The 27,515-nt window shown below is 33.7% G+C and overlaps 1 pseudogene; it reads left to right on the top strand.

Annotated features, from left to right (window-relative positions):
* The first annotated feature begins 19,666 nt into the window (after positions 1-19,666).
* Positions 19,667-23,175, top strand: LOC143385996 (vacuolar protein sorting-associated protein 54 pseudogene; annotated as a pseudogene).
* The last annotated feature ends 4,340 nt before the right edge of the window (positions 23,176-27,515 follow it).

Consider the following 27,515-nt stretch of genomic DNA (forward strand, 5'->3'; position numbering starts at 1 on the left):
TGCAATACATTAAAGTAACTATGTATATTTATTTCTAGAAAATGGATGTTTATTTTCAAAATATTTCTTTTTCATTATTAGTTTCAAAAAAGTATCAATCTTTTATTTCATAAATAACATCTTTCAGTTATTGAAATGGTAGGTAATGTCTCTTTAAGTTTTGTGTGGTATTCAAATAATATATGGTTTAAAGTCACAGCCGTTTGAATATATTTTATCTGTTAGTACATTTTCTTCATAAAGGTATATCCATAGTCATTGTTTACATGAATTCAAATATTTGGGGGAATTACCTACAAATGCCTTATTTTGCTGTGTGCAGCCTTTTATATGTTGAAGACTTGGTCATTAAGGTCTTTGTCTACTGTCATTTGTTCTTTCCACTTATTCCAAATGAGTAAATAGAGTAACAGGTAATAGTTTCAGTATTTTGTGTAACAGTAATCTTTTAAAGGAAAGCTGTTATAAAAAGTCACTTAATATCATGTCCTAGTTGGCTAAAATTCAGAGAATGCTTGAATTATGCTGTAGTAAATGAGTTTACTATTTTGTCTTTGAATATTGAAAAATTTTTCAATTACTTCAGCTTCTTAAAAACACAGTTGTAATTTTTTAATCTGTAATTTCCTGTGTAAGTACAACTTTTTTTTTTTTGGTCCCAAGTTTTATTAGTGAATGGTATATTTAAAAAGATGTTTATTCATCAGGCCTCAAAAATGTGTTTAATTTCAATGTTTAAGAAGAAAATTCAGCATTTTATTATCCATATGTATGAAAATCAGAAACAAAATATTTATCCACACTTAAGACATTTATACATATTTTAACAATATGTAAGCAGAAGTAGTACTAAAATACATTGCCTCATTTCTAAGTTGGAAAATCCTTTGACAGTGTTTCTCATGAGTCCATTCACCTATACCAGTTTTAAGGGCTTTTTCTTCGTAACACTGAAATTTTTAAAAAGTTATTTTTTTTTAAGAATTATAAACATGGTCTCTTCTATTAAATATTCTTAGGGTTGTTTTATATTAGATTTTTATGTTGAGTAAGAGCCCACCTCCTTCCTTAACATACATTAAGGATGTCTGCCTGGTAGTGAATCTCAAGTAGTAGTAATGATGTCCTTTTATCCTGTCGATGTGTGAAAGTGGCTTGAACAAAATCCATTTTATTTACCCTTTTCTTTTTTTCCTTTACTTGCAAGCTCATGCATTTATTCACTGTTAGAAAAATAGGGAAGGTAAGACAGTTGGGAGAAAATGTGGAGTAATTATAAATATCAAATGTTAAATTCTGAAAATTTCTATCTTCACCCAAGTTATCTTTTCCCACTCTCCACTTGAGAAGTTTCAAGATTGGGTGATCATCAAACTCACTTGAGAAACTATAAAGAGTTCCCAAGTTTAGTTCCTGAAGTTGAGATCCTGGATTCAAGAATTTTTAAAGCCTATCATCTGACGATTCTGATTATAACTTAGTTTTGGAATCAGATACTGTTGTGTTTGTGTCTTTGCTCTAGTACTTCCCAGTGAAGATCCTGAAACTGACAATTTCAGTTACCTGTATTTTCCTCTTTTTAGTTTATTAAATGATTAATCTGGTTCGGGGAGCAGTTTTTATGTCCATATAAATGTTTACTGCTCGATATTAGATTCCAAATTTGGTATAGTTACAGAATTACTATTAAGCACTTCCTTCCTAGATTTTTACTTAGTATAGGAAGAGTGATCTGCTGCCCACATGTCAAAGTAGTGTGCTAGGCCTAGTTACCATGTTGGTTGTGAGGTACTCATCTCTCTTTAGCCATCCTTAGGTATAAGACAGAAATGTCCCCATTTCCTAATTCTTCTTTACCTTTTATATGTTGTGAAGATGTTGTTAGTATTCAACCTCAAAAATATATTGGTATATTGGTTTTTCAGTAAAAGAATTACTTTGAATTTTCTACTTAATTCATTATGTAAATAAAGGAACAATTCATTTTACTTTTAAAAATTACATCAGTTACAGAAGTTTTAAAGACTGAGCTATTTTGAAATTTTCCCTTCTTTTAATGGGAACATTTCAATTTTTGCTTTTTTATCTTAATGATACCAAGGGCATATACAATAATTGCCTGACAATTTAGGCAAAGCATTTCACATGCAGTCCTTCCCCCACCTCCTTAGAATGTGTGTGTATTTCACATACAAATTTTTACCCTATTGAAAAATGAATAGGATCTGCTCCAATTCCTCTTTGAAATTTATTTAAAATGTTGAGACTTTAAAAAGGTAACTTAAGTAATGTGTACTGCCCTAGAAAATTTCATATTTTCAGTAAAGTACAAGTAATTTATGAAATTTAGTCCTATTAGGAAATATTGTTTCTCATATTTCCTGGGATTTTTTGGCAAAATAAAGCACATCCAGAGTTCTAATGTATTTATGACATCATTTTCTAAAAGTTTATTATCTTTAAGATGAACATGACTTGCCTCCCTAATTCTTATATGGATTACTTTAAAAATACATACTAATCTTTATTTCATTTTCTAGAATTATTGATAATTTTATTGTAATGCAATTATCTTTAGAAAGGAAGGGGAAGGATTTGTGATGTCTTTTTATCTGAGAGATTTACTAAATAATAGATTATAGCACTGTTACACTTATTCAAGTAGTTTAAAATGTAGAAAAGTAAGTATTGGGGCAAGCACATGAAGCAGTGTAGTTATTTTTTTCTTAATAAATTTAAAAAAATGTTAAATTGTGATAGAAATGCAATGTGTTCTTAAGGTGAAAAACCTACCTCAGTTATATTTGGTTTATGTTTTCTGGAGTAATCTGGATTTTTATAATTAGAAATTAAATGTAAATTTTTGAGACCATGTTTACTTTGTTGAAAACAGTACAGGTCCATGTAGTAGAAGTATCCATATGCTCAGTACCATAAGAGGAAACAATGAAGACCTTGGATTTGATATTGGTCTGATGTCCTAAACAACCTTCACATTTTGGTTTGTAGTTTTATGAATTTGAGTAACTAGTAAGTTCCAAGTAGTGTTGGTACTTACTTAATAACTAATCATGATTTTGTTAGCTTGTTCCAAGATTTAGGTGTATATTTTCATTCTTGCAGTATATGAAACCAAGGACATTAGTTTTTCGTTAGAGGGAATATGTTAAATGAGAAAGAATCAGCATTCAAGATTCAGACCTTTAAAATAAGAAGTTCAGATTTGTGTGAAATGTTTTCATTGTATTTGTACCAGTCCTAATATGTAACAGCAAAGCTTGAGTTCTTTTGCATTGGAAGTATGCTTTCGTAAGTAAAGGACATCCCATTAATGAGAATTTTAACTTACACTAGTGAGACACTTTTCTTTTATTCATTAAACTGAAAGCATAATATTAATAGCAAATTTGCTAAATAAGCACAATGACAGAGGCACCTTCCTCTAAGCTATTCAGATTTTCCTTGATGTATATAAGTTGAAATCATATCCTCTCCTTATCCCCACACAATAATTATGTGTGAGTTTGTAAAAGTATGTATGTGGGTGTTGTATTGCATTTTCATAGCTATTTCAGCAAGTATTTATTAGTCACCTGAGTGTACTGTTACAGGTGTTACAGAATTTTTAAATCAATGGACATGGACCAACTCTTCTGTTTAGCAATGTACAATCTATATAGTGTGTTTCAGTAGCATAAAACATATATAGTCTTATGCAACATTAGCATGTCTGATCTGAATAGTTCATTCAAAAATATTTTGAATTAATTATTCAGAAATTGTCTTTTAGATGTAGTTACTGTAGGTACTGTTTAATTTGCTGCAACATTTACTGAAGAGTGGAGAGAGAACTGATACATAATAAGAAGTATCTTAGCATTTTCTAAAGATAATTGTACTTTAGGAAAAGAACATTATTAAGAAATTTAAAGCAGTAACGAAGTGAAAAGAATTCAGTGTATATCAGATACACCAAACTGTTGATAATATTCAAATGTGATTTCAAGTTAGTATTTCCATATATATTATTGATTAATGGTATGTTTTAAAGTATGGAAATTGTCTTTAATCTATAGTTCACATACTGGCAGTCACTTTGATAATAATAAAATGTTAGTGATGATCACTTGGTGGACATTAAGTACTTGTCTTTTGTTTTCTCCTCTGGACACCTAATTAGATATGTGACTTTTTTGGTGAACTTGTTTTTTAAAAGATTTGGCTGTGCTATGCAGCGTATCTTCCTTCATGTTGTTTTTCCTAAATTTAAGAAGTAGCTATTGGTACCAGCAAAGACCATGTGAAAACAAAAACTATATTTTGTTGAAAAACCAGGTAATTCAGATAACCCAAATATTGGTGGGAAAAATCCAGATAATTTATTGAACATATTAGTATTGTTTAGACCTTTTTTGATCATTCCCATTGCATATGTTTTCATTGTGGAATAGTCAGGTTAAAATAGATTCACTTTTAATATGCTTTGCATGTGAAAAATAATAAATATTCAATAAAAAAGTAAGTTTTCATTTATTTTTTCAATACTGGTTGTTTTTTGTCTGTTTTTGTTTTTCTCCTTCCTGTTCTATTTGTGAACTCCTCTCCATAAGTTTTATTTTTTTAAGTTAATGGATAATGATAATCTAATTGGCTTTGTAAATCATACAGAAACAGTATGCAGCACTATAAAAATATTTACTTGATGTATTATTTTAGAAGAAGTAATATTTTAAGAAAAGAATACAGTGTTAAGATCTAAATACATTAATAATGGGCTTCTTGAATTGAGAAATGCACATATGTGTTCGCTGTGGAAATTTTAACTGTCTTTGTGTTTTTAAAGTACATGGTTTTTTAATTCAAAATTGGAACTGTAAATGAAATCTAATGCTGTTCAAAGAATTTCAGACCTCTCATAGTTTGAAAAAGATAAGTATGACTCTAGAAATGTGCAAATCTAGTCTTTGTTTCTTGAGTAAATGGTTTACATAAAAAATAAATAAATAAATAAATAAATATAAGATTCCCTATGTATTTTAAAATATAATTTCAAACCTAATGTTCAATTTGCTTAAAACATATTGTATATTCGTTTCCTTAACTTGGGAAATAAATTTTGAACTGTGTACTCAAATACAGGGACAGATTATGCTTCTAAATTCTGGCATGCATGATGTTGATTTACTATATTAGAAATTAGAAATGTTTCTCTCTCTCTCTCTCTCTCTCTCTCTATATATATATATATATATATATATTCATGTGCATGTGTGTGTTTGTGTGTATATATAATTTAGATTTCTATTTTGGGTATATTAAGGTTATCTGTATCTATAGATAGGTTTTTAAATGTGTTTTTTTTTCTTTTATGTTGGTAGAATTTTTGCTAATTTGTCTATGATTGAAGACATTAATCCAATCATTCTCTAGACCAACTATTTATTGAGTGATTTTCAAAGTTTTACTCAATGTCAAAAATGAAAACTTTTATGGAGAATTTGTGTCTATTGGATACCTGTGACTCTTACACTTCACATCTACCATTGTTTAAGTCACTGGTTTTTAAAACATTTTTACCTAATAAACCCCTCAGTTTCTCTTTCAAAGATTTTTTTTCTTGGCCCTATTAGAAAAGATACTAGCTCACTAGTTCTGAAATTCAGTCCTGGCATTTTAGACATGTATTATCAGATGACAGTGACAGGGTTATTTTGAAAACAACTGAGGTCACTTATTGCTATGATTTGATTGTGTGCCTCGTAAATCAGTTGCAACACAATCCCCTGTGTGGTGGTATTGAGAATTAACAACTTTGGGGGAAGTGATTATGCCATGACAGATTTACAGTTTGTGGAAAGGTTAACACCTTATGAAAATGCTCTAAACAGTAACCTCGGAGCTTCATTGCTCTTCTGCTCTTCTGACTTGTAAAGACAGTGTTCAAGAACCATCCTGGAACCAGAGAATAGGGCCTTCAGCAGACACTGAACCTGCTTGCACATTGATCTTGGGGTTTCAAGCCTTTAGAACTGTGAAGAAATAAATTTCTTTTGAAAATTAATTACACAGTCTCAGGTGGTTTGTTATAGCAGAACTAACCAAGTAAGATTGCACTATACTACCCCCCACAAAAGGGATAAGAAAGAAATTGAAATAAAAATGGAGAAGAAAATGATGTTATGGTGGATGAGCTCAGGCATTACAAATTCTATGTAGCATTTCCTGTTCTGCATTATCTTTCTCCTTAAAATAATTTTTCATGAAGTGCTTGTAATGTTTGTGTCCTCAAATAAAAAGTTTTTCTGTGTGTGTTCTTCAATTTACAAGACTGATTGATCATACAGATTGAATTGCTTAGTGCACTGTTTCCATTTGATCATAAAAGTGAACAGATTCATTGATTAATTGTCCAGATTATTTCTTTGCATGCTTTCTATAGAGATAAATAAAAGATTTTTATTCCAATTTTCAATAATTTACAATTTTGTTTTTGTCATAAATCTGTTTTTTGTCAAATTGGAAAGTTTCTGTCATTTTTTCTACATGAGTTATATGATGCAGAAGTATCAGTATTCAAACTATTTTAGCAATAAAATTGTTTTTTATTATTAGTTGTTCAAAACATTACAAAGCTCTTGACATATCATATTTCATACATTTGATTCAAGTGGATTATGAACTCCCATTTTTACCCCATGTACATATTGCAGATTCACGTCAGTTACACATCCACTTTTTTACATACTGCCATACTAGTGTCTGTTGTATTCTGCTGCCTTTCCTTTCCTCTACTATTCCCCCTCCCCACCTCTCCCCTACCATCTTCTCTCTCTACCCCATCTACTGTAAATCATTTCTCTCTCTTGTTTTTTTAGCAATAAAATTGTGAGTTGGCAGAGTTTTACTATGATGCCATGTGAGTTGGCAGAGTTTGAAAGAGTGAAGGCAAAGAGAGGAGAATTTCTATAGTAACAAGGCTAGCAATAAAGGAATCACAGTGTCATTGACTGCAAACCCTATGGCTATTTTCCTCCAAACCACAACTAAATTTAACTCAATGAAATTCTCCTTTAAGAGAAATCCTCAAAATTGTTTTCTTCTAGGTGGAATAAAGTCCAAAAGAAAAAGGAAAGTTAATGGTCTTAATAAATTTCATTATCTTACCTGATTTGAAATTTTACAGAAGTAGATCTCAAGGCTGTGAACTGAAGGTCCAGGCAATTGAGTGTTCCCAGTGCTTAAGCTTTGCATTTTTCATGGTAAGGGAAGACATCAATCTCCCATTCCACCGGCCCAAGTAAATATATGACTATGGCTAACAGGATGGAATTAAATACATTTTTTACCTTGTAAAATAGCATATTTATTACAGTATAATCACCTACTGATTTTATATTTGTTTTAAAAAATAAAAATCAAAGTAAAAAAGAAAAACTACCATGGCTTGTTTTGCTTGTCCAAGGGTTCATGTTATGATTTTTATGAGCATTAAGCATGTTTAAGAAATATAGCAGACTTGTTATCTCGGTACTCTGTCTATAATGACTAAAATGTTTAAATAATATGAAGGTAGGGACTACACAGTTAACTCTAGAATCAGAAATCACTGTTCTGAGTTAAGCCTACAGGGACCACCTCAGAAATGGAAATTCATTGTCCTAAGATAAAAAAGTCACCAGGAATTATTTCTATGTTGGAAACAGATATAAGTTTAAGTGTTTGAAGAAGTTTGAATACATTTACTATTATTTATTTATTTGTTTTAATTAACTATCTAGTACAAGATTATATAAATATTATATTTTTATGAGTATGATTGCTGATATTTATTGAACCAAAACAATGTTTTGGAGCCTGCACTAGAAGATTTCTACTACTTATATCATTACATCTTCATGGTATGCTCTTAATAATTACTGAAATCTATTCAATTAATGAACAATCCAAGGCACAGTGATGGGAGGCAACCTGCTCAAGGTAGTCTTCATAAAAAGTAGTGGAGAAAATTTTCAGATAAGAATATGCTGATTTATACAGGCTTGCTACATCATTTATTAGACATGACTTCAGCACTTTTTCATATAAATGCAATTTGGTTTTCCTTTCTGTGAAAAAGAATAACAGTGACTTGACATCATGGAACAGTTTTTAAGTTAAATATTATTTGCCAATTGCAGCCCTAAGAAATTAATATTCATCTCTTGATACCTGGTATAAATTGAAAACTGAAAATATTCACTGGATTTTCCAATAGTTTTCTGTTTCTACAAAATTAACAACAGTTCATTCATTACACAATTAGGAGGAAGAAGGGGAATAGCTAGGATGGGGGAAAGAGACCCTCATCATTATAAAAAATACATGTATGATGATGTAAATTTGGTGTCAGCATACCTTATATACAAACAGAGATATGATAAATGGTGGTATAAAGATATATTAAGAATTGAATGCAAAAAATAAGAGAGCTCATGTATAATGAAATAATTTGGTGTGAACATACTTTATATACAGAGTTACAAAAATTATGCTGTGAATAGATAATTATGAATGTAATGCACTCCATTATTGTCATGTATATAAGAAATAAAAGAAGAAAAAAAACAAATTGAAAGTAATCCTTCAATTGTGAAATGTAATCAATAAAAATCATTAGCAGATAACAAAAACAACAACAAAAAAACATCCCATGGTGATTACATCATCTTACCCTTTTGGGAATATTGTTTGCTGCCTATGGCAAAATGCAAGTATAGATTTTGAGATTTGTGAAATAATATTATTCCAACATAATCCATTTCAAAAAATGAGGAAATTAAGTGATTTACATGATATATGTGCATTTCAAGTAAGTTTTTATCATGAGGTTGTATAATTTTTATATTTTTGTAATATGAATTTCACATACTTTAAAAGTACACATGCTTCATTTAAGGTAAGCATTATTAAATGTGAAAATTTTTAAAAATGTTTATCTGTTAAGGAATTAGTTAACTCTTTATAATTTCTCATTTTATTTGATTCTGCAAGTTATCTCTCACATATATTTTCAATTTTCTAAGAGAGAATTGTTTTCACTTTATAACTTTTAAATGTTTAATGAGAATTTTAAAATTTAATACTCTATATTAATAATGATGATCTTACCTTTAAAACATTGTTTATAAATTGGTCTTTCTTTTACAGCAGGTTTTATATTTGAATCATTAATATACTCATTTGAGAGTAATTTATTCAGGAAGGCTTTTAGATGTTAGCTTCATTTCTATGTAACTACAAATATTTTGTTAAGAAGGGATATTTGTAATTATCTCTCCCAAGTAGTGCACATATATTTTTCAAGTGATATAAAAGGAAGCTTAACTTCATAGTGAGATACACAAACTTGGGAGTTTCCATTACCCAGTTATCTGATCTTGTCCATGTGTCTTTAACTCATTAAGCCTCAGTTCAATCATTTATAAACTAGAGATGACACTAATAAAATGGCTGTATGAGGCTCCATTCAAACAATTCTACACATCCCTGTCCAAGGAGTATTCTCATTCTATGTCAGATGTCTATCTTTATAGATATAAGCATTGTGTTTTAAATATTGAAGGAAAGATATTTTACATATTGAATTAAATAATTTGGGGTATGCTTGATGCTAATGGGGGGGGCTCAAAAGAAAAGAGATGAACTCCTCAGTGCTCAATTTAAAAAGTGAGACATATGAGAAGAGATGCCTATAAGAGGTGAGAGCAGATGGAATTTCAAACAGAAAAGGATATGCTGAAATGGTCAGGATGTCTACATCTTGGATTCATGGCTATATCATGGAGGACATTATAAGATTACAGGGCACTTTGAGAGCTCTTTCTAACTTTACCTCATTGGGTGGCTTGTTTTTGTTATTGTTATTTTTATAGGAAACTCTTAGTGCTAGTAATACATCAAATATTACAAAACCCAGGATATAAAAGAGATTTTGATATATAAACTTTATAAAGAAAAGTAGAAAGTTAGAGATTTTTGTTCTTTTTTAATTTATAATTTTTTATTCATTGTGGTTGGACAATGCCTTTATTTTGCTTACTTATTTTTATGTGGTGCTGAGAATCAAACCCAGGGCCTTGCATGTGCTAGGTGAGCGTGCTACCACTGAGCCACAACCCTAGCCCTGAGTTGTTCTGTTCTTATAAAAATTATTAAAATTTTAAAATGTTTTGAGGTGTGTTGTCTGTTGACTTATTTTAAGTGCATTGCAAACTTGTCTACAATATTATCTATGAAAGATTAGCAACATCTGTTCTTTCTGTTAACATTTTATATTTCAACTACTGAGAACTAACACCTTAACCTATCTCTAGTTATTATTGAAGTTCTATATTCAAATATTTTAAAGGAATTCTTAGCATTATCAGAACTTTGTATAGTAGTTTCTAATAATTTTCAGGAAAATTAGCCTATTTTTATCCAAATATCTCCTGTTTTCCTCAATTGTTACATACATACCAAAGATAAATTATCCCTCCAACCAACATACCATTTTTGCAAACATCTCTCCCAATCTTCCTCACATTTTCTCTCTTTCAATTTTACCATCCATTGACTGTGAGAATAACATGGAGGAGGAACTCTATCACCAAGATACGTAAAAAATCCCCAAAATATATAGCCTACAAAGTTGGAAAGCTGAGGAGTGCCATAAAACCTCTGCATGGAGTTCAACCAAGGTGAAGTTCAATGAACTTTGTCCATTCAAATAAAATGTTTAAGCAAAATTGTAAGCATAAAGCGAAAATTAAGCTAACTGAATAAAGCAGTTGCAAGGGCTTTTAAAATTTAATTTACCAACCCAGTCTCAGTGCTCCAGCCAAGCTGACCCCCCAGCTGGATTCCACCAAAGAATAATCACATACCCCACACTGATCCTTTCCTTTGTCAAAACTCACAGTGCTCCCAAATGCTTTTGCATCACATTAAAACATCAAGCATGGAATTCAACGATATTTATCCTTGACTTCTAACCACACAAGCTAAGACATACAGTGTATTGGTTTGCTACGGGAATGCCACAAACTGAGTGAAACAGAAATTTATTGACTCAGTTCTGGAAGTTTCAAGTTCTAGATTGAGATTTCTACAAGACTGGTTCCTCCTGAGAACAATGAAGTAGGGCTTATGCTTAGATCCTGGAGGCTTGGTTGGCAAACTTTGGTATTCCTTGGCACCTAAAGGAATCACCATGGTCTGCCTTTAATTTTTTTTAAAGAGAGAGTGAGAGAGAGGGAGAGAGAGAGAGAGAGAGAGAGAGAGAGAGAGAGAGAGAGAATTTTAATATTTATTTTTAGTTTTCGGCCGACACAACATCTTTGTTTGTATGTGGTGCTGAGGATTGAACCCGGGCCGCACGCATGCCAGGCGAGCGTGCTACCGCTTGAGTCACATCCCCAGCCCTTTAATCTTAACATGGTGTTCTCCATGTGCGTGTCTGTGTTTAAGTTCTTCTTTTCTTGAGGACATAAGCCATATCAGTTTAGGATTCACCCTCATACTTTATTTTAACTTGATTACCAGTATAAAGACTGTCTGTAAAAAAGATCATTGAGATACCAAGGATTAGGACTTCAACATATAAATTTTTAGGGGACACTACTGACTGAACCCATAACACAGGTATATCTTTGCCATTTTCACTATTTGAGTCTGTGGAGCAGCAATTATAATGGGAGGGATGCAGTTTATAGTAGTCAGGCTTAGCTTGAAACTTGGCTCTGCCATTTTCTCTGAGTGTCCCTACCATGAAAGAGAGCCAGGAAATCCCTTTTAGACAAATGCCATGAATACCAAATGCAGAACGCAACTTCTGTAAGGAAACAAAGATAGGCCCTCACATTTTACATCACCAATAACTACACCCAGCTTGAATAAACCATATCAGGGCTCACTTTTCTTCAAAATGCCACAGCATAATACAACAAAATCAAAATTGTATCCCTATTCAAAAAAGAAGGAGGAGGAGGAGGAGGAGGAGGAGGAGGAGGAGGGGGAGGAGGAGAGGAATTACTCCCATAATAGAAAAGCTCTCTTTGTTTATGGTCATTTACCCAGCCCTAACGAAACCAATCTAAATGAATCCTCTTTGGGTCTTTTGATTTTTGACATCATCTGTCCATTTGACTGCAAGTGTTTACTTTAAGAGCAGGTAAACTACACTTATTCAGGGTTCTGTTATGTCAGAAGAGGTTCACTACTGTTATTTCTTACAAATTGCCATCCTTTCCTCTTAACTTTTAGGATTTTAATGTTCTCTCTTTTGTGGTTGATGTTAATGGCTTTCCTTCCTTCAGCCATCATTTTTACCTCCAGATTTCAGAAATTACTTCCAACTTGTCCCCGCTCTATACCAGCATCAAGTGAACAGCTGGATGTGTAATGAGATCATGTCTGTTCCTCCCTTCCATCTACCCCAGTCATCCAGCTTTCCACTGAAGCTAAAACTAGACCCAAACTCTCTAGCAGGGTCTCTGAAGATTAAAGCATCACCTGACCACTTCTCCAGAGTTGATTCCTGTTATGCCCATTAGCTACCTTCAATAAAGTTGTTGCCAACACTGACTTAGCAAATTCTTGACCATGCTTCTTGGAGAAATATGGAGTTAGCACTAAAACAGAGACCTTGCACCTAATAGAAGAAAAAAATAGGCCCAAATCTTCACTATGTCAGCCTAGGATCTGACTTCCTTAAGAAGACTCCTAAAGCATAAGAAGTAAAATCAAGAATTAATAAATGGGATGGGTTTAAATTAAAAAGCTTTTTCTCAGAAAAGGAAACAATTTAAAAAGTGAGGAGAGAGACAATAGATTGGCAGAAAATCTTTACCACACGTACCTCCAATAAAGCATTAATCTCTAGGATATATAAAGAACTCAAAAAACTTAACCCCCCCAAAAAAAACCCCAATCAATAAATGGGCACTTCACAGAAGAAGAAATTCAATTGATCAACAAATATGAAAAAGAGTTCAACATCTCTAGCAATTAGAGAAACACAAATCAAAACTACTTTAAGATTTCATCTCACTCCTGTCAGAATGACAATCATCAAGAATACAGGCAACAATAAATGTTGGTGAGAATGTGGTGAAAAAGATACACTTATACATTGCTGGTGGGACTGCAAATTGGCGCAATCACTATGGAAGCAGTATGGAGATTCCTCAGAAAATTGGGAATGGAATCACCATTTGACCTAGCTATACCACTCCTTGGTTTATATCCAAAAGACTAAAAATCAGCATACTATAGTGATGCAGCCACATCAATGTTTATAGCAACTCTACTCACAATAGTTAGACTATGGAATCAATCTAGGTGACCCTCAATTGATAAATGGATAAAGAAAATGTGATATATATATATATATACTCAATGGAATATTACTCCACTTTAAAGAAGAGTAAAATTGTGTTATTTACCAGTAAATGATTGGAGTTGGAGAAGACCATGCTAAGTGAAATAAGCCAATCTCACAAAACCAAAGGCTGAATGTTTTATTTGATATCTAGATGCTAATTCACAATAAGGCAGGGATCACCAAGGAAGAATTGCGTTACCTCAGATTAGTTAGAGGAAAATGATGGGAGAAAAGGGGAGAGGATGTGGGGTTAGGAAAGATAGTAGAATGAAGCAGACATTATTACTGTATGTATATCTGTGACTACATAACCAATATGATTCTGCAACATGTGTACTCAGAAAAATGAGAAATTATATACCATCTATGTAGGATATATCAAAATGCATAAATGTATTCTACTGTCATGTATAACTACATAAAACAAATTTAAAAATTTTTAAACTTTTTAAAAATAAATTTAAAAAATTCTTAGACGTGAATGAGAACACAGATACAACATATCTAAATCTCTGGGACACTATGAAGGCAGTACTAAGAGGAAAGTTCATTGCATGGAGTTCATTTCTTAAAAGAAGAAAAAGTAAAAAAAAAAAGTGATTTAACATTACATCTCAAAGCCCTATAAAAAGAAGAACAAATCAACACCAAAAGCTGTAGAAGACAGAAAATAATTAAAATCAGAACTAAAATCAATGAAATTGAAGCCAAAGAAACAATTGAAAAAATTGACAAAACAGAAATACAGAAGATAATTAGAAATTATTTTAAAAACTTGTATTCCAATGAAATAGAAAATATCAAAGGCATTGACAAATTTCTAGAGTCATGTGATTTGCCCAAATTGAATCAGGATGATATACACAATTTAAACAGATCAATTTCAAGTGATAAAATAGAACACACCATCAGAAGCCTATCAACCTAGAAAGCCCAGGACCAGATGAATACACAGCCGAGTACTACAAGACCTTTAAAGAAGAATTACTATCAATACTATTCAATTTATTTCAGGAAACATAAAAAAGGGAGCACTTCCAAACTCATTCTATGAGGCCAATAATACTCTGATTCCAAAACCAGGCAAAGACGCATCAAAGAAAGAAAACTTCAGACCAATATCTCTAATGGACATAGATGCAAAAATCATCAACAAAATTCTGGCAAATTGAATACAAAACCATATAAAAAATATAGTGCACCACGATCGAGTGGGGTTCATCCCAGGGATGCAAAGTTGGTTCAACATACGGAAATCAATAAATGTAATTTATCATATCAATAGACTTAAAGATAAGAACCATATGATCATCTCAATAGATGCAAAAAAAAAAAAGCATTTGACTAGAGATAACAGGAATATATCTCTACAGTGTAAAATCTATCTATGCTAAGTCCCAGGCCAACATCATTTTAAATGGAGAAAAATTAAAAGCATTTCCTCTGAAAACTAGAAAACACAGGGATGCTCTCATTTACCACTTCTATTTAACATAGTTCTTGAAAATATGGCCAGAGTAATGAGATGGATGAAAGAAATTAAAGTGATACAGATAGGAAAAGAAGAACTCAAATTAGCACTACTTGCTGCTGATGATTCTATGCCAAGAAGACCTAAAAAATTCCACCATAGAACTTCTAGAACTAGTAAATGAATTTAGCAAAGTAGCAGGATACAAAAGCAACACCCACAAATAAAAGGCATTTCTGTATATCAGTGACAAATCCTCTGAAAGGGAAATTAGGAAAACTACCCCATTTAAAATAGCCTCAAAAAAATAAATAAAACACTTGGGAATCAACTTAAGAAAAGAGGTGAAAGAACTTTACAATGAAAACTACAGAACTCTAAAAAAAGAAATTAAAGAAGACCTTAGAAAATGAAAAGATCTCCCTTGTTCCTGGATAGGCAGTATTAATTTTGTCAAAATGACCATACCATCAAAAGCATTATACAGATTAATGCAATTTCAATCAAAATTCCAATGACATTCCTCATAGAAATAGAAAAAGCAGTCATGAAATTCATCTGGAAAAATAGGAGACCCAGAATAACTAAAGCAATCCTTAGCAAGAAGTGAAGTAGGTGGCATCACTATTCCAGACTTTAAACTATATTACAGATCAATAGTAACAAAACTAGCATGGTATTTACACCAAAATAGGCTGGTAGGCCAATGGTACAGAATAGAGGACACATAATTACAGTTATTGTATAATAGACAAAGGTTCCAAAAATATACATTGAAGAAAAGATAGCATCTTCAACAAATAGTGCTGGGAAAACTGGAAATCCATATGCAACAAATGAAATTAAACCCCTATCTTTCACCATGCACAAAACTCAACTCAAAATGGCTCAAGGGCTCAGGAATTAAACAGAGACACTGTGACTAATAGAAGAAAATGTAGTAGGCTCAAATTTCTATCATATCAGATTAGGCGTGTGCTTCCTTAATAAGACTCCTATAGTACAAGAATTAAAACCAAGAATTAATAAATGGATGGATTCAAACTAAAAAGCTGCTTCTCAGCCAAATAAACAATCAGTGAGGTGAATAGAGAGCCTATATCTTAGGAGCAAATTTTTATCACTTGTACGTCAGATAGAGCACTAATCTCTAGTGTATATAAAGAACAAAAAAAGCTACACACCAAAAAAAAAAAAAAAAAACCCAAATAACCCAACCAATAAATGTGCCAAGGAACTAATATACACTTCTCAGAAGGTGATATACAATCAATCAACAAATATATGAAAAAATGTTTAACATCTCTAGCAATTAGAGAAATGCAAATCAAAACTACTTTAAGATTTCATCTCACTTCAGTTAGAATGGCAGCTATTAAGAATACAAACTACAATAAGTGTTGGTGAGGATATGGGGGGAAAGTCACATTCATACATTGCTGGTGGGACTGCAAATATGGAAAGAAGTATGGAGATTAGTTAGAAAACTGGGAATGGAACCACCTTTTGACCCAGCTATCCCTCTCCTCTGTCTATACCCAAAGGACAGCTTACCACAGGGACACAGTCAAATCAATGTTTATTGTAGCACAGTTCACAATAGCTAAACTGTGGAACCAATCTAGATGCCCTTCAGTAGCTGAATGGATAAAGAAAATGTGTTTATATACACAATGGAATATTACTCAGCAATGAAAGAGAATAAAATCACAGATTTTGCAGATATATGGATGAAACTGGAGAATATAATGCTAGGTGAAGAAGCCAATCACACAAAACCAAATGATGAATGTTTCTCTGATATAAGGAGGCTGATTCATAGTGGGGTTAGGAGGGTGAGCATAGGAAGATTAGACAAACTGTAGATAGGGCAAAGAGGAAGAAGGGGGAGAGTGGGGGCAAGGGGGTAAAAAAAGATGGTGGAATGAGATAGATATCACTACCCTAAGTACATGTAGGAAGAAAACAAGAATAGTGTGAATATACTTTGTATACAAGCAAAGAGACGAAAAATTGTGCTCTATATATGTAATATGAATTGTAATGCATTCTGCTGTCATATATAATAAATTAGAATATTTTTTAAAAAGAATCATGCAATTGAGAGAAAGATAATTCCTTATGACTAAATTAAATCTAGAAACACAAGGGTACTTCTAGTTTTGAAACTGAAAGTATTCACTGAATTTACAGAGAAAGAGAAAAATTCTGTGATTTTGCTTAATAGGTGCAGAAAAAAAAGATTGATAAAATTCAATGCTCATTCATAACAACATGTTAAGAAACCAGGAAATAAGTGAAGTTCCCAACCTTGGTATCTAAAAGAAACCAAAAGACTCATATATTTAAGGACAAAATGGTAAAGTATTTCACTATGAAATTGAGAAAGAAACAAGAATGATACTTATTAATTACTAGTCATTATTGTGCTGGATTAATTTAATAAGTTCAGTTTAATACAGCAATGGGAAAAGATTAGAAGAAAATCTGCCATCTGTGAAAGATTTGTGTAAATTATATTCATATATGCACAAGATAATTTGGAGATATTAGATCTGACAGAATTATGTACAAGATCTCTGCTCAGAAAACTCTAAAGCATTGTTGAGAGAACTGAAATAAACTAGAGTATATATGACGTTACAAACAGAAAGCTTCAACATTGTGAATGTGTCAGTTCGCTCCAAAATTATCTACAGATTCAATCCCAATCACATCTCAGTAAGGGGTGTGTGTGTTTGTGTGTGTGTGTGTGTGTGTGTGTGTGTGTGAGTGATTAAACAAACTGATTCTAAAACTGATATGGAAGTATATAATACCGAGAATACCCCAGACGAATTACAGAATAAAAAGAAAATGCTTACTTTTAAAGATGTAAGGGTTTAAATTAAAGCAATTATAATTAAATCCGTGTATTGTTGGTCCAAGAAAATGCAAATAGGTAAATGGAACTAAGTACAAAGTTCAGAAACAGGCCCATGAAGTACAGACAGCCTGTGACAAGGGTGGCATTGCCAGCAGCAGGAAGACAGTCGTGTCATTAGACTTTGCTGACCAGTTATAAGTCCACATGTGAAGTGGTAAAGCCAGACCACAATAAGAACGAGACATCATGTATGGAAATAGGCAAGGAATTCAGTATGCATGTTACAGAAATGAATATCCAAATGGTCAATAAACATATAAAAAACATGGCCAGATTAAGGGAAATTCATATTAAAGCTATAATAATAAACCACTGGTATAACCTTTAAATATGATTAAAATTAAATGTAGACAAGAACATGAGTGATGAAACTCTCATATGCTGCTGAGAGCATCAATTTGCATAACCACTTTAGGAAATTTTTTAGGCAGTATCCATTAAATTTAAGTAGGTATAATTAAGGACCCAAGAATTCCAATCCTACACATATATGCTGCAACAAAAATTATTTTTAATTTTTTAAAGTTCAAATGAAATTAAAATATTTGAAAAAAAGACATCCATGCCCATCTCTACAAAAAGTTATAACAGGAAAGTTCACAGCATTATTATTCATAACAGTCCCCAAACTAGAAACAAGCCAGTGTTCATCAAGAGCAAGAAAAAAAAGTAACTTTTTTATAGTTCATATACACAATAAATTCAAATACAGCAAAAAAAAAAATACCTAACTATAGGTGCATAAAACATGGATAAATCTCAGGTGTATGAAGTTGTGCAAATAAGCCAGAAAGAAAAGACTATATAATGCATGATTCCATTTGTAAAAGGTTGAAAATGACCAAAAGTAACTTATGATGTTAGAAATCAGGATAGTGGTTACATTTAGAAAAGCAGAGGAACAGAGGAAAGACACACGGAGATGCTTGTAGGATGCTAGACATATTCCTTCTCTTGAACTGTGATGCTTACATAGGGTACTTGCTTTGTTTAATCAGGAACTGTTTACTGTTCTAAGTATCAAACTTAACAGGTCTTGGCACCCTCCCCCCCCAAAAAAAAAGCATCATACTTTAAATTTCTATGTATTAGACTTAAATTTTTAAATATTAAACATAAAAACACATTTAACTACCATAAATGTCATACCCAATGGTCTTTGCATTGAAGTTAATGACCCTTGCATTAAAAATCCAATATCAGATCTTGGCATATTCCGCCATCTTGTCATCCCTAACTTCCTGCTTCGGTGGGGGAAGGGACGTGGGGAAAAGTGGAGTTCAGCGAAGATTTTTGTCTTTACGTGTAGGACTATTAGAGGAGGCGTAGGGGAGCCTTGCGGGGTATTCCCCGCTCCGGGGGAACGCGGCTGCGCCCTCGGAGGGCGCGCCGGCCCGCGCCAAGGCCCCTCTCCGAGGCTGCGGCGCTCCCCCCGGCCCGGGCCGCGGTCCTCCCGCCCCGGCGGAGCCGCACGGTGGATTGTGGGCTGGGGGCTGCGGCGGCCTCGCGGCAGCCTCTGGCACGGTCTCCCCGGACCCTGCCGGGCCGGGCCGGCGGGGTGAGGAGAAGCAGTGGAGCAGGGAGCAGAAGCGCCAGGGGCAGTGGTCGCTGCGCGGCGGCAGCGGCGGCGGCGGCGGCGGCTCCCCTGGAGGCCGGGGATGTGGGAGAGGCGGTGGCAGCAGCGGCGGACGCTGCGGACCCGGGGGAAACTTCTGGCTGACAGGACACCCGGGAGAGACGTGAGGGAGCCGCCGCTGCCGCCTCTTACCCCCGAGCGGAGCTGGGCTCGAGAGTGCGACCCTGTGCTTCCCTGACCCGCGGGCCAGCCGGCGCGAGGCAGAGGCGGGAAGGCGGGCGGCGGCCGCGGAGCAGCAGCCTCGGCGCGACGTGGAGGGCTGGAGGCGGTGGCGATGCACTAGGCCTCTCTCTGGGGCGGCTGCCCGGGACCGCAGTTGAGTGGTGATTTTATGCAATGGCTTCAAGCCACAGTTCTTCACCAGTGCCTCAAGGAAGCAGCAGTGAAGTTTTCTTTAAAAAAGAGGTAGATCCAACAAAACACATTCGACCTGTGCAGTCACTGCCAGATGTATGTCCCAAGGAACCCACAGTTACAGATCAAAATAGATGGACTATATATCATTCCAAAGTAAATCTCCCAGCAGCACTAAATGATCCTAGATTAGCAAAAAGAGAATCTGATTTCTTCACAAAAACATGGGGATTGGACTTTGTGGACACCGAAGTCATACCTTCATTCTACCTCCCACAGATCAGCAAGGAACATTTTACAGTATATCAACAGGAAATCTCTCAGAGAGAGAAGATACATGAGAGATGCAAGAATTTTTGTCCTCCTAAAGATACCTTTGACAGGACTCTTTTACATACTCATGATAAATCCAGGACAGATCTGGAGCAAGTACCTAAGATTTTTATGAAACCAGATTTTGCCTTGGACGATTCCTTAACTTTTAATTCAGTTTTACCATGGTCTCATTTTAATACTGCTGGTGGAAAAGGAAATCGTGATGCAGCTTCCTCAAAGTTGCTTCAAGAAAAGCTGAGCCATTATCTGGACATTGTGGAAGTAAACATTGCTCAACAGATCTCTCTACGTTCAGAAGCATTTTTTCATGCAATGACCTCTCAACATGAATTGCAGGACTACCTCAAGAAAACTTCCCAAGCTGTAAAAATGCTTCGAGATAAAATTGCACAGATTGATAAAGTAATGTGTGAAGGATCACTACACATTTTAAGACTGGCACTTACCAGAAATAATTGTGTTAAAGTATACAATAAACTGAAGTTAATGGCCACTGTACACCAAACTCAGCCTACAGTGCAGGTGTTATTATCTACTTCTGAATTTGTTGGAACATTGGACTTAATAGCAACAACACAGGAGGTTCTACAGCAGGAACTTCAGGGCATTTCGGCATTTGGGATCACAGCTTTGTGAATTAGAAAAACTGATAGATAAAATGATGATTGCAGAATTTTCTACTTACTCTCATAGTGATTTAAATCGACCACTGGAAGATGACTGTCAAGTTTTAGAAGAGGAAAGACCAGTATCTCTTGTATTTGGACTTTTAAAACAAAGAAAACTTAATTTTTTGGAAATCTATGGTGAAGAAATGATTATTACAGCAAAGAATATCATTAAACAGTGTGTGATTAATAAGGTTTCACAAATAGAAGAAATAGACACAGATGTTGTTATGAAGCTTGTAGATCAGATGAGAATGTTGAATTTTCCCCAGTGGTTTGACCTGTTAAAGGATATTTTTTCTAAGTTTAAAATTTTCCTACAGAGAGTTAAGGCAACATTGAATATCATTCACAATGTTGTTCTCTCAGTTCTTGACAAAAACCAAAGGACTCGAGAATTGGAGGAGATTTCACAGCAGAAAAATATTTCAAAAGATAATTCGCTGGATACAGAAGTGGCTTATTTAATCCACGAAGGCATGTTTATACGTGATGCATTCAGTGAGGGTGAATTAGCACCTACAGTAGTTGACACTACCTCGCAAAGAAATGCATCTCCAAATAGTGAGCCCTGCAGCAGTGATTCAGTATCTGAACCAGAATGTACTACTGATTCTTCGTCTAGCAAAGAGCAGACATCATCATCTGCTACTCCAGGAGGTGTGGATATTATGGTCAGTGAAGACATGAAATTAACTGACTTAGAGCTGGGGAAGCTGGCAAATAATATCCAAGAGTTATTGTATAGTGCCTCAGATATATGTCATGATCGAGCTGTCAAATTTCTCATGTCAAGAGCAAAGGATGGTTTTCTGGAGAAGTTAAATTCCACGGAATTTATTACACTTTCTAGATTAATGGAAACATTCATTTTAGAGACAGAACAGATCTGTGGGAGAAAAAGCATGTCATTACTTGGAGCACTTCAAAGCCAAGCTAATAAATTTGTAAATAGATTTCATGAAGAGAGAAAAACCAAGCTCAGCCTCCTCTTAGACAATGAGCGCTGGAAGCAAGCTGATGTTCCTGCAGAATTTCAGGATCTTGTTGATTCTATATCAGATGGAAAGATTGCTTTACCTGAAAAAAAATCAGGGGAAGAAAGAAAACCAGCTGAAGTTCTCATTGTTGAGGGACAACAGTATGCTGTTGTTGGAACTGTATTGCTGTTAATAAGAATTATCCTTGAATATTGCCAGTGTGTGGATAACATCCCATCTGTTACTACTGACATGCTTACTCGTCTGTCAGATTTGTTGAAGTACTTTAATTCAAGAAGTTGCCAGTTAGTTCTTGGAGCTGGTGCATTGCAAGTTGTTGGACTAAAAACAATAACTACAAAAAATTTGGCTCTTTCTTCACGATGTTTGCAGTTAATTGTGCACTACATTCCTGTGATCCGGGCTCATTTTGAAGCTCGACTACCACCTAAGCAATATAACATGCTTAGGCATTTTGATCATATCACTAAGGATTACCATGACCACATTGCTGAAATATCAGCTAAACTTGTAGCGATAATGGATAACTTATTTGACAAGCTGTTATCGAAGTATGAAGTGAAAGCTCCCGTTCCTTCTGCCTGTTTCAGGAATATTTGTATGCAAATGGCTAAAATGCATGAAGCTATATTTGATCTTCTTCCAGAAGAACAAACACAGATGTTATTTTTAAGAATTAATGCAAGTTATAAACTTCACTTGAAAAAGCAGTTATCTCACTTAAATGTGATAAATGATGGAGGACCTCAAAATGGGTTGGTCACAGCAGATGTAGCTTTTTACACTGGAAATCTTCAAGCCTTAAAAGGTCTTAAAGATTTGGACCTAAATATGCCAGAGATCTGGGAACAGAAGAGGTGACAACTCACTGGAAAACTGGGTAGTTCATCTAACCATGAGACATGTATGTTTCTGAAGAATATCTGAATGCCTGTGTTTCGAGAACCTGGAACCCAAAGTGAACTGAGGTGGGGGAAAGGGAAAAGGAAAGTATCAGTGTTGGGAAACTGGATTCAGTGGGATCTACAAGGAATGCCATTTTTGTGCATTCTTAAGTGAGGAGTAACTGATCAGGTGTCTATAACATTTTTCATTCTCTCTGGAAACAGACTCAGGTTTCTTTGGACCAAATCCAAAAGAACACATAGCTGTAACACAGCTGTAGTTGACTAGAATGCTCTGTATACTTTATATTAAAAAATGCTTTGCATTTCTTCCAGTGCAATGAAATTCATATGGTGTCCCACCTTATTTAATGATGGTACAATTTAAAATATTGAAATCTTAGTCAACCTCTGTAGAAAGTTTTCTCTATGAAAGTAAAGCTGTTTGAAAAATTATTTTTTTACAGATCTTTCTATAAAAAATAAACATCTTTTGATTGCTTGGAAAAAAATAAATAAAAATCCAATATCAAAGACAGAAGGTAGAGAACATCTATATTAAGACAGAGTTTTTTATTTTGGTTTTATTTTATTTATTTGTTTGTTTGTTTTTGGTACTAGGGATTGAATCCAGAGGCACTTTACCACATTCCCAGCCCATTTTATATTTTATTTTGAGTCAAAGTGGCTGAGGCTGGCTTTGAACTTGGGATTCTCCTGTCTCAGACACCCAAGCTATTGGGATTATAGGTATATGCCACCATGCCTGACAGAGTTCAATTCTTTAAAGCACTAAGAGAGAAATCTGAAAGAAAAAAGGTACTTATCAACTACGCCTATTCTTTAAATTTTTTAAAAAATTATTTGACATATAATTGGCATATCCATAAAATTCACCCTTTTAAAATTTCAGATTCAGTGGCTTTTTATTGTGTTTATGAAGTTGTGCAACTCTCACCACTAATATTATCATCCTCAAAAGAAAGCCAACACCATTGTCAATCATATACTATTATTTCCAGCTCCTAACATTTGTGAACTACTAATCTATCTTCTGTTTCTATTGATTTACCTAGTCTGGACATTTCTGGATTTCTACATTATATAATATTTTGTGTCTGGCTCCTTTCCTTTAGCATACTATTTTCAAAGTTTATCCATGTTGTAGCATGAATCCCTAATCAATCCCTTTTATAGTTGAATAATGTTCCATTGAATGGATATAATAAAATTTTAAAACCCATTTCCTAGTTGATATACAGTTTGCTTCCTTGTTAAAATTATTATGCATAATGCTACCATAAATACTTATATGACTTTAATGTGCATGTGTTTTTGATAGTCTTTGTTATATATTTAGGAATAAAATTGCTAGATCATGTGACAACCTTATGTTTAACATTTTAAGAAACTGACAAATTTCCAAAGAGAATACCATTTTGCATTTCTTTTTTTTAAAAAAGAGAGAGAGAGAGAGAGAGAGAGAGAGAGAGAGAGAATTTTTTAATATTTATTTTTTAGTTTACGGCGGACACAACATCTTTGTTTGTATGTGGTGCTGAGGATCGAATCCTGGCTGCACGCATGCCAGGCAAGTGCACTACCGCTTGAGCCACATCCCCAGCCCCCCATTTTTCACTTCTACCAGCAACATGAGGGTTTCAATTTCTCTACACCTTGCCAATATATATTATTGTCTATTTATCCTTCCCATCATAGTATGTGTTAAAGGGTATACAATATTTTGGTTTGCATTTCTCTAATGTGAGTAATGATGGTTACAACTTTTCACATATTTGTTGGACATTTGTACATCTTCTTTGGAGAAATATCTATTCAAATCCTTTTCTACTTTTTTTGGTTATTGAGTTGTAAGATTTTTAAAAACATATTCTAGATGTAAATCCCTTGTCAGATTATGATTTTGAAATGTTTCCTTGTTGTTTGGGTTGTTTTCTCTTTGTTGATGGAGTCCTTTGAAACAACAGTTTTTTATTGTTATGAAATGTTATTCATCTATTTTTATTTGTTGCTTATGCTTTTATGTCTTATCTAAGAAGCCATTGCTTAATCCAAGCTCAAAAGTATTTACATCTGTGCTTTCTTCTAAAAATTTTACTGCTTTGACTCTTATGCTTAGGCTTAAAATCTATTAAGAGTTAAATTTAAAATAGCGTGTTGTAGGGGTCCAAATGTAAATATCCAGTGATCTCAGTATCATTTGTTGAACAGATTATTCTTTCAGTATTAAATTGTCTTGGTGCCCCTGTCATAAATTGACCATTAATGTAAGAGTTTATTTCTGGACTCTCCCTTCTCTGCCATTGATTCATATGCCTATTTTATGGCAGTCTTTCACAGTATTGATTATTATTATTGCTTTGTCATATGTTTTGAAATTGGGATGTATGAGTGCTTCAGTTTTTTTTCCTATATTGAGTTAGCTGAGTCTCTTGCATTTCTATATAAGTTTGAGAATCATCTTGTCAATTTATGAAAACAAAAGTCAATTAGAATTCTGATACAGATTTCACTGAATCCGTTTGGAGGGTTTTATCCTTCTAACAATATTATGCCTTGCAATTAATGAACATGAGATATCATCTCATTTACCCATTTCTTAATTTTTTCCAGTGAAGTTTAATAGTTTCAGTGTAAAATTGTTATACTTATTTTGTAAAATATATTTCTAAGTATTTGCCTTTTATATACATTGGAAAATGGAACTTTTAATATTTTTATTTTGTAATTGTTCATTACTAGTGTTTAGAATTATATTGACTTGAATATTGAGCATGCATCCTTACTGAACTCTTTAGCACTATAGTTTCAGTTTTTAATGGACTCCTTAAGACTACATATGTGTGTGAGGGTACATATAACCTGCAAATAGTTTTATTTTTTTTCAGTCTGAATGCTTTGTATTTCTTTTGTATTCTGGTTAAAGTTCTAGTGCAATGTTGAATATTAATAGTGAAAGTCGACCTCTTCATCTTATTATCTTTGAGGAATAATTTTAGTCTTTTTATTGGTTCTTTTTAATTATACACAGCAGTAAAATTTATTTTTAAATAATTATAAAAGCATGAAATCTATCTTGTTCTAATTCAGTCCTCAGGACCTCCCTTCCCTCTCCTCTGCTGATCATTCTGCCATAGATTTTAGTCTTTACACATTAAGAATAATGTTGCTATAGATTTTCCATAGATTCCCTTTATCAAATTGAGGAAGTTCCCTTCTATTCCTATTTTTTGTTACTGTTCGCTTGCCTTGTTTTATATTTGTACAAAGTTATAGGACACAGTGTGATGGATTCTAATGACAAAATCAGGGCACTTAGGATTTCTATCTCCTTAAGCATTTTTAAAATTCTTAATCAATATCTAATATTTGTACATGATTTATAAGGTACAGTGGTATTTCAATACATAAGTTCTGATCAATTCAACATAATTAAGGGATATTTAATTTTGTCAAATGGTTTTTCTGGAGCTACTTAAATGATCTTATAGCTTATATATATTTTTCTATTAATATATCATGTGGATTAATTTTTGTATAATTAACACACCTTTTATTGTTAGAATAAATCCTGGTTGGTCATGGTATACAATCTTATTATCATGCTGGATTTGTTCACTAGTATTTTATAGAAGATTCTGGGCCATATTCATGAGGGATATTGCTGAATATTCATAAAAAGTAGTTTCCTTATATTGTTTTTGCCTTGTTTTAGAATAAGCTAAGAAGTATTTCCTCTTTTAAGCAAAACTTTGTGGAAGACTGATGTTAAATTTTCTTTAAAAGTTTGAAGAATTTACCTGTGAAACCACCTGGTCCTTGGATTTTCTTTGGGGGAAGTTGTTTTTTGCGGAGGGAGGGCATTTTTTGATTACTAATTCAGCCTTATTTCTTATAGCTCTTTTCAGGTGTTCCAGTTAACTTCAGTTCATTTGGTAGCTTTATTCTTCCTATGAATTTTTTCATTTCATCATAGTTTTCCAATTTATAGAAAACTTTTATTTGTGATTATTCATAGCCTTATAACCACTAAAAAAAAAAACAAAAGAAGTAAGCTTTATTGACTCATATAAGCTTTCCCAATGCAGAGAGACTCTATGGGAGTTAACTTAGCACCTTCACTGTCATGGAGGACTCAGGATCCATGTGTCTCCTCCATGATTCTCATGTTGACTTGGCTCCTTTCCATGGTGCTCTCTCTCTCTCTCTCTCTCTCTCTCTCTCTCACACACACACACACACACACACACGCACACACACACACACACACATGTGCACACACACACATTATAGGGACCCTTGCAGATGTGATCATCTCACAATTATATGTGAGAGTGTATGTTTTACAAGACTCTCCTGCAGTCCCTCTCTGAGCCACAAGCTTCCCCTTAAACCAATCTATAACTAGATGGATGGAACCATCATGATGGGCCCAAATTTATTAGGACACAAACAGACAGGTTAGATGACAGCTGAAGAAAATTATTATAGGAGAAAAGAGCCAGTGGATATGCCTTAAGATGGAACCGGTAGCTAAACAAATGTAAAAACACTAATTTCTAACAGCTTTTAGAAATCATCTTTGTGAATTGTAAATGATTTTGAAGAAACTGTAATATTTTGCTTCAAGAAACATTAAATTAATGTTCAGCAACTGAGATTTTTTTTCCTTGTTCATATTGTTAACGATACTTTTTACTTTAATAGTATTCAAACTACAATCCAAAGTTTCTAAAACGAAACCACCTAAATATTTTTTACTAAAACATATACAGCATGAGGAGCAGTTATATTACAAAAATGTAAACTGCCTGTA

This window comes from Callospermophilus lateralis (genome assembly GCF_048772815.1).
Source record: "Callospermophilus lateralis isolate mCalLat2 chromosome 11 unlocalized genomic scaffold, mCalLat2.hap1 SUPER_11_unloc_3, whole genome shotgun sequence".
Taxonomy (NCBI): Eukaryota; Metazoa; Chordata; class Mammalia; order Rodentia; family Sciuridae; genus Callospermophilus; species Callospermophilus lateralis.